Genomic DNA, 10,036 nt, shown 5'->3' with positions numbered 1-10,036 from the left:
AAAAAAAAAAAAAAAAAAAAAAAAAAAAAAAAAAAAAAAAAAAACATGTATCTCTTACATTAAAAATAATCGAGCATTTGAATCAAAAGACCAAAGATTAGTAAACAAATTAGTACCCCAAATCTGCATCCTAGACACATTAGTAGACACGTTTACTCCATTTGTATAGTACACCATCTTTCAGAAAACTACATCCCATGCAATGTGGTCTTCATTTAGCTGAGGATCTTAGCAACCTATCTAGCTTTGTGAAGAGAAGGTCCTGTGACACAGGGTCCGGCAAAACATAGATCACTTTCCCATGGTTTCGATTGTTAATTCAAGGGTGGTGACATTGCTCAGACTGAAAACCAAGTAGAGGAAATGTTTTCTTACGGAGTTGATCTAGAGAAATTCAATAAAGAAGCTCCATTTTTCAATGCAAGTTCTACAACTGGGGTGTTTGAGTATAGAGCTATGACGTTTATTTTAGCGGCCATATGTGAAAAGCTCATTTCATAGTCAAAGCAGGTAGAGCTAAGCAGAAAGACTAAAAGTCAGAGTCCTTGTCCCTTCAGGACCTAGTGCCCAACTCTGAGATGCTGGATCCTGCCATTCTCTCTTTTCTTCAAGGTTGCTTGACCTTGGCATTTTTCCTAACAAAGGAATGTTGATGAAATCAACTACTTAGACATGTCTGAATGAAAATTGTGTATTTTAGGAAAATGGAAACAGTATTGCAAACACTCATGCATCTTTGAAAAACTGAATCAGAGAAATGCAAAGGAACAAAATTCAGGGTGGCCTCCAATTTCTCCTTGAATGGAGGCTCAGAAAATATAGAACATGAAGGAGCATAAATGTTTAAGGAGACCCAAAGAAGTAGAAAGATCAAACTGAATGTGTCTCTTCTATGATATTTGAGATACGTTTTCTGCTTTCCTCGGTTAACATTATAATTCCCCAGTTCAGGTATTGTTACTTATTGTTATTTCTTCTATAATTATCTCCCTGAGAATCACTAAACTGATAAATGTTCATCTTTCTTGTACCTGACTTTTAGGAAGATTGAATCAAATGAGACAGGACAGTTTAAAAAGTCTAATTTTTATGCTTCGCTTAGGAAGCAAATCTAAAGATATATAAACGCAGCTTAAACATTGTGAAGATTGTAACTACATCAAAATCCATATTAACTTCCCATTAAACCAACTCTGACAACATCTGGTCTCTCTTTAAAATCATCATTTGCGTTTCAAAGCCATTACTCATATTTCTCACCAAGTTTGCTTTTACTTTCTCTTCCTCCTCCTCCTCCCTCATTTTCTTCTTCAGATTACCATCCACCCAAAGAAAAAAATAAATAACAGGTAATAAAGATGATGAAACTTCAGTGTATAGCTGAATGATTTAATATAAGTAATCATAGGTAGCCATGATCCAGCTTAAAATATAAACTGTTCCCAGTATACCAATTAGTAGTATTTTTAATATCAAGCAAGAAAGTACAGTTGTCTCTCTGCATCCATGGGGATCCATTCCAGGACTGCTCCAGAATATCAAAATCTATGGATACACAAGTCTCTGATATAAAATGAGGTAGTATTTGCATATAAGCTGTGCACATTCTCCGGTATACTTTAAACATTTATAGATTACTTATAATACTCAGTACAGTGTAAATGCAATGTAAATAGTTATCCCCCTGTATTGTTTAGAAAATAATGAGTAGAAGAAAAGTCTGCACATATTCAGTAGACAAAAATTCTCTTCTGAATACAGTATTTGCAATTAATATTAAGATCAGAAGGCTAAGTGAAGTATCTCTGATCACTATGTTGTCCCTGTATGAAAGGGGAAGTATTCATATCTCTTAATAAGCTCGACATATGCTATTGTTGTTTGTTCATAGCAGCCCCGTGAGATGCAAAGGCTAAAACTTGAAGTAACCTGCTCCTGTTATAAAGACATGGTATGAACGTGGGTATGTGTTGCCTTCAATATTTTTCTATAATACCTCTGGACTCGCAAACCTTACATTGAAATCTCTTATAGTGCACATCACAGAATGTAGTGCACTATACACATGAAAATCCACTGGAAAGTAACATCTTGAGCTCAGGGATCATGTCTTATTCTTTCATTGCCACCACATTCCACAGAACTCAGACAATAGTAAGATTTTAGAAAAATTTGGGAAAAATATTTGAATGGATGGAAGAAACACAAAATGAAGGAAAATAAGAAGAGTGCAAAGAAGTAAGAAAAGTAGGAAAGAAGAATGTAATAACTATAGAAATGTCAGAAATTTTCTGGTTTCTTTTTTTTTCTTTAAAATGTTGTAAATATGGTGTTGGAAAATCTGGATAGCTCTAAAAAAGACACTGATGAATGAAGGAATGGATAAATATATGAGCAAATTAAAAATGAGGAAGTATAGGTGAAAACTGGGTAATTATAATCCTTACCTATGTTCTCCACTTCCACTACCACCTCTACCCATAGACTAGTCACTTCCCAGACACAGTGCATTTCTCTATGTGGACGTAACATCTATGCTATAATTTCATTTCTTGAATCTCCTGAAAGAACCTAACTGAAAAAATATATATATCTCCAGACCTGCTTTAACGTTTTGCTAAATAACTCAAGAGTGTCAAATAAAACTGTTGGACACTATTACAATCTTCAGGGTTGATTATGTAAAAATGGTGGTATATGGCATCTCACATATCTTTAGGAGATCTGCCTTGGTTCAGTTGTCAGACTCAGGCAGCATTGAGATTTGAGAATGAAAGCACTACAGTTGCTTAATATCAGATCAAATTCTATCAAAATGGGACTGAACCATTTTGGATTATATGAAAACTGAAGGATTATCTTAGTCTTAGACAAATGCTCATTTCTCAAAACAGTCCTGGAAATGGTGACGTACTCCTTTTTTATTCCTCAAAGACAACTGATAGTGCTTGCTATGGTCTGAATGTTTGACCGCCTCTAAAACTCATGTTGAAGTTTAATTGACATTGCAATTATCTGACAAAGGGAGGCCTTTAATAAGTGATTAGGCAAGAGGCCTCTGCCCCCATGGGGAGAAGTGATGCTGTTATAAAAGGGAAAGGTAAGCCCTCCTCTCTCTTCGCTCTTTCATCATGTGATGACGCACCAACAACGCCCTCACCAGATGTCTCTGGAGGTCATGACGTCCTCATCTTTGACTTCATGACCTCCAGAACTGTGAGGAAATAAATTTCTGTTCTTTTAAAGTTACCCAGCCTCAGTTATTCTGTTATGGCAACACAAAACATACTAAGGATAGCACTCAACAAATGGATGCTGTATTTTTTGAACTATTACCAACTAGTGTTTATCACAGCCAGTAAATATTGGTCTATATCTAGATACAGTGAGTAATACGTTTGACAAAATTCCAAAGGCCTTTGAATATCTAACAGAAATTTAAAATGTTGTTTAAAAATTACAGACATAAAAATCTCAATTTTTATACAGACCCAAGTGTCCATGGGTAAAAGGACTTCTGACTTATGCAGCCATATTTGTTAATGAAGAGCACTATTCTAACATTATTCGGTTTGGATATTTGTCCCTTCTTTTGAAAAACTGGATTAAATATTTGTGATTAAAAAACAATTTTGACTTGAAATATTTTTGTAGTATCTCCAGAAGGGATTGGAAATAAGCCGTGGTCAATTGTAAAACTACACTGCTACATATTTACGTTTTTAGAGAAAACAACAAAATATTAACAGTAATAATTAGAGGGTGGGAATATCATATGTGACTGTTTTCCTTTGTATAATACTACTAATACTACAGCCTGGACCAAGATGAGGTTTTGCTTTTTCAGAACCCACTGGAAGTCACAATAAGCTAGTTAAAAGTACTGCTAAAATTATCTCTCAAATTGCCAAATAAACAATTACTCCATTTTCTTTCTGTATTCTCATCTTTCTCTCCTTTTTTTCTCTTTACTTTCTCCTCTTTTTTTCCCTCTTTCTCTCTCTCTCTCTCTTCCTCCGTTTCCCAATATTTCGCAAGCATTTATAAACTGTGGTGTATAGGGGATAAAATATAAACCCGTGCCCTCTTGCTTTCAAGGAGATTATGATCTAATAGGGAACACAGGCTTTAAGCAGTTATAACCACACACAACATACACATCGATCACAAACTATAAACCCAAACTTTTTGCCACAAATGTACAAAGTAAGAGACTGGGAAGAAATTGGTTGGGGCAAAGAAATAATCCCAATGTAGCAACAAATGGAATGTTTTGCCTTCAAGTAACAAATTAGTGGCCAGTGTTGTGGGTATGTAGGGAGAAAAAAAAAAAGTGGTACGAGATAAAGTGATGTCATAGGAAATAGCTAGATCTTTAAGGATAATGGCAGGTATGGAGAATCACAAGGGAAAATAAAGAAATCATAAGGGAAAATGTAAAGAAAAAGTGAGAGTCCATGGAACTGGTCAAGTTAGAAGGAGTTACTCCCATAAGCAATAGCTCAGAGGTTAATGTAAGTGGTATTTTGAAATAGTTTTATCAGAGGCAACACTTCTATTTAAAATTCTTCGGCCAGGTGCTGTGGCCCACGCCTGTAATCCTAGCACTTTGGGAGGCCCAGATGGACAGATCACGAGGTCAGGAGATCGAGACTATCCTGGCTAACATGGTGAAACCCCGTCTCTACTAAAAATACAAAAAATTAGCCGGGCGTGGTGGCGGGCGCCTGTAGTCCCAGCTACTCGGGAGGCTGAGGCAGGAGAATGGCGTGAACCCCGGAGGCGGAGCTTGCAGTGAGCTGAGATCGTGCCACTGCACTCCAGCCCGGGTGGCAGAGCGAGACTCCATCTCAAAAAAAAGAAAATTATTTTCTTGCCAACGAATCTACATCTTATTTGTCCATCAAACTTTAGAGCTATGTAAAACTTGTTATTAACATAAAACATGAAAACAAAACAAAGAAAAAAATAGAGCATTGACCAAGTTTTGTGCATCTCATGACCAAAACCATTTTTTAAAATTAATTTTATGTTGGCATAACTGCAGATTCACAGGCAATAATTAGAAACATTGTAAAGAGACCTTTTGTTTACTTTATCCAGCTTCCCTTGGATACAGAGAAATAGTCTTGCAAAACTATAGTACAATATTCACAAACAAAAGTTGTGACATTGATGCAGTCAAAATACAAGCGATTTCTTTCCTTTTCTTTTTCTTTTTTTTTCTTTTTTTTTTTTTGAGACGGAGTCTCGCTCTGTTGCCCGGGCTGGAGTGCAGTGACGCGATCTCGGCTCACTGCAAGCTCTGCCTCCCGGGTTCACGCCATTCTCCTGCCTCAGCCTCCCGAGTAGCTGGGACTACAGGCGCCTACCACCACACCTGGCTGATTTTTTTAACATATATATTTTTAGTAGAGACAGGGTTTCACCGTGTTAGCCAGGATGGTCTGCATCTCATGACCTCATGATCCGCCCACCTCGGCCTCCCAAAGTGCTGGGATTACAGGCGTGAGCCACTGCGCCTGGCCACAAGCAATTTCTTTACTAGGCTTCCTTATTTTACTCTTTTATAGACATTCCCACATCCCTCTGTGTCCCCACCTCCATCACTGACAACCACTATGCTCTCAACTTATTCCTATGAGTTTGTCATTAAACTTGTTAAATTAATGAAATCACACAGAATGTAACCTCATCATAAATCTCTAGAATTCTCTAGACCACATCAATGTGTTGTGTGCATCATTAGTTCATTCCTGTTTATTATTGAGTAGTTTTTCATGATGCGTATGTACCACAGTTCGTTTAACCATTCACCTTTTGAGGGGCATTTTGGTTGTTTCCTATTTTTGGCTACTAAAATGTTGTGAACATTTATTTACACATTTTAGTGTGAACATAAGCTTGGATGAATACCCAAGAGTGCAGTGCAGTTGATAGATTGAATGATACTGAATGTTTAGTTTTTAAAATAATAACTTACTTGTTTTCAGAGTGGCTGTACCATTTTACATTGCCACCAGAAAGGTATGAGTGATCATTTATTCACATCCTTGCCAGCATTTTATGTTTACTTTTTTTTTTTTAGCCATTTCGATAGATAGGTATGTATTGACAACCCTTTGTGCTTGCATTTCCCTAATAATATTGAATATATTTTCACAGACTTACCATCTGTATTATCTTCACTGCTAAAATGACTATTCATGTCTTTTGTCCACTTACTAATCATTTTTAGTTGCATTTAAGAGTTATTTATATATTTAGATACTAGTCCTTAGAAGAATGTGTAGTTTGCAAATATATTTTCCTTTCTGTGGCTCATATTTTGCTACTCTTAATATTATCTTTTTTCCTTTTTTTAGTTTTAAATGATATTCTTAACATGAGCTTTTGCAGCAAAAATTTCGATGGCAACTGATTTACCATGTTTTTAATTCATTGTCTTTAACTTGTTGAATCTTCCAATCCTAGAACATGGCATGTCTGTTTATTTAGGTGTTCTGTTATTTCTTTCATCAAAATGTGGTAATGTTGGGCATGCATATTTGTTAATGTTAGCATATATATTTTATTTCATTTGAAATTACCAGAAATTATTTTGCATATTTAATTTGGATTACCAGATATTCACTGTTAGTGTATGGAAATTCAACAATTTTTTGTGCAATTATTTATATCCAGTGAGGTTGCTGAACTGCCTTGTTAATTTTAGGAGCTCATTGCCTTATAGATTTATTGGCATTTTGTATGTAGACAATCATGCCATCTGCATATAGGCTCATTTTATTTCTTCTTTTCTAATATGTATATCTTTTGTTTATTTTTAACTTATTTGGTGGCTATAGTTTTTATACGTGGAATATGAGTGGTGATAGCTATAGTTTTCTTGCAGAATCACTTTGTTAGTGTGAAGAAGTTATTCTCTATTATAGTTTGCTGAATAGGTACTGGATGTTGCCAAATGCATTTTCTGCAGCACTTAATAATGTCTCATATATGTTTTTCTACTCTATCTTGTTGATGTATTGAATTAGTTTGATTTATTTTCAATTGTTGAACCGGCCTTGTATACCTAGAATAAATCTCATGCAGTCAAGCTGTATAATTCAGTTTGCTTTCCTCATTTTGAGAATTTTAAAGTATGTAATACATAATAATCTGTAGTTTCCTTTAAACGGTGGTATTATTGCTCTCATAAAATGACTTGGGGATTGACTCCTTCTCTTCTATATTCTAAGAGAGATTGTATAAATTTGATGTTAATTCTACTTTAAAACTTTTATAAAATTCTCCAGTGAAAACACTTGGGCCTATTGAAAATATTCACAAGCTATGCATTCGACAAAGGACTAATATCCATAATCTACAAGGAAATCAAACAAATCAGCAAGGAAAAAAAAATCTCGTCAAAATGTGGGCAAAGGACAAAAATCAACAATTCTCAAAAGAAGATATACAAACAATCAACAAACATACCAAAGAAATGCTTAACCTCACTAATTATCAGGGAAATGCAATGTGATAATTAGTGATAATGCAATTAAAACCAAAAAGAGAGACCACATTACTCCTGCAAGAATGGGTATAATTTAAAAATTAAAAAATAATAAATGCAGTGAAAAGTGGACTCTTACACTGCTGGTGGAAATGTAAACTAGCACAACTACTGTGGAAAACAGTATAGAGATTCCTTAAAGAACTAAAAGTAGAACTACCATTCCATCTAGCAATCCCACTATTGGGTATCTACCCAAAGGAAAATAAGTCATTATATGACAAAGATACCCAATCATGCATGTTTATAGCAGCACAGCTCGCAAAAATATGGAACCAAACTATATGCCCATCAGCCAATGAGTGGATAAAGAAAATGTAGTATATATGCACCATGGAAAACTACTTATGCATAAAATAGAAGACAAAAATGGCCTTTGCAGTAACTTGGATGGAGTTGGAGGCCATTATTCTAAATGAGGTAACTCAGGAATGGAGAACCACACATTGTATGTTCTCACTCATAAGTGGGAGCTAAGTCATGAGGATTCAAAGGCATAAGAACAATACAATGGACTTTGGGGACTTGGGAGGACGGGTGGGAGGGGATGAGGGGTAAAAGACTATATATTGGGTACATTGTACACTACTTGGTTATGGGGGCACCAAAGTCTCAGAAATCACCACTAAATCAATTATCCATGTAACCAGAAACAACCTGAAACTATTGAAATAAAACTTTAAAAAATTAAAAATGATTAATTTTAAGTTATATGAGTTTCACCTCAATTAAAAAATTATTGTAATCAAAAACATAAATAAATATTTTATAAATTAAATATAAGTAGTCATTATTAAACTGTATATGTTGTCTGTTTTATCTTGGTTAAGTTTTGGTAATTTGCAGTTTTGAAACAGTCGGTCCATTAATTTTTAGTTGTCAAATTTATGAGTAAAGCTCTTACAATATCCCCTTATTTTTCTTTTAATGTTGCAGAGACTGTAGTACAATCCCTTGGTTTATTCAGCTGTTGGTCATCTGTATTTCTCTCTTTTTATTTATGTATGCTTGTATAATGTTTATCAGTTTTAATAGATTTTTCCCAAAGGACTAGATTTTTGTTTACTATTTCAGTTCCATTAATTGACAGAGCAGGAGCACCATCATCTCACACAAACACTGCCACTTTAAGTTCCAGCTTAAGTTTCTAGCCTCATGCATTTCAAGGAAATCACTTCTCTTCTAACAACAAGCAGCCAGAAAGAGCAGACACTAAAATATAGATAGGACAGCTCTGGCACAGAGGGAGATGGGGGGAAAGTCTCTTAGGTACCTGCCAGACTTCACCATCATGCAACGGGCCTCAGTAAAACGGTAGGACTTAATAAGCACATTCCTTTCCCTTCAGGTGCACTAAGATAGGGAAGCTAAAAGCAGACTCGAGGCCGGGTGTGGTGGTTCATGCCCGTAATCCCAGCACTTTGGGAGGCCAAGGCAGGTGGATTGCCTGAGGTCAGGAGTTCAAGACCAGCCTGGACAACATGGTGAAACCCATATCTACTAAAAATACAAAAATTAGCCAAGCATGGTGGTGGGCACCTGTAATCCCACCTACTCAGGAGGCTGAGACAGGAGAATCATTTGAACCCAGGAGGCGGAGGTTGCAGTGAGCCGAGACTGTGCCATTGCAATCCAGCCTGGGCAAAAGAGTGAAACTCCATCTAAAAAAAAAAAAAACATAAAAACAGACTTGCGGTGCGGGCTGGATGTGCCTGCAGCTGTAGGAAGATGTATGGGAACAGACACACAACTCTCCCTCCCAGATAAACACAACAAAGAGACACAGGAGCAGTCCAAGACTCTGATAAACTCTCCCACCCTAAATCTTTAAAAACTCTTAGTCTATAAAAGTGTGTGCCTCTGACTTAACTTGGCCAGAAGCCCCTCTCAGGTATATTTTCTCTAAAATAAACTTGTCTCTGACTGTCGAGCCACTTTTCATGTTTCTTTCCTCTTTCTTTAATTCTTACATTCATTTCTGTTATCTTTATTATTTCCTTCTTCTTGCTTTCGAACTATTATACTCTTCTTTTTCTAGCTTCTTGAAGTAGAAATTTAGATTACTGATTTAAAAACTCCTCTTTTAATGTGTACACACAGTGCTGTACATTTCTTTTACTACTGCTTTATCCTTTTTCCAAAAATGTTGATGTATTTTATTGTCATTTAGTTCTAGATTTTTATTTTCTCTGATATTTCCTATTTGACTTATTATTTAGAAGAGTATCATTTAGTTTTAAATATTTTAATGATTTTTTGTTATAATTGATTTCTAGTTTGATTTCATTGAAGTCAGAGAACAAATTCATTATGATTTCAACTCATCTAAACTCATTTTTTAATGGCCCAGAAAATGATTATCTTTGAGAATATTCTATGAGTTCTAAAGCCGGGTGCAGTGACTCACCCCAGAAATTCCAGCACTTTGGGAGGCCAAGGTGAGCAGATCATTTGAAGTCAGGAGTTCAAGACAAGCCT

The sequence above is a fragment of the Piliocolobus tephrosceles genome, chromosome 17 (genome assembly GCF_002776525.5).
Source record: "Piliocolobus tephrosceles isolate RC106 chromosome 17, ASM277652v3, whole genome shotgun sequence".
NCBI lineage: Eukaryota > Metazoa > Chordata > Mammalia > Primates > Cercopithecidae > Piliocolobus > Piliocolobus tephrosceles.
Note: the sequence above shows the minus strand (reverse complement) of the source record.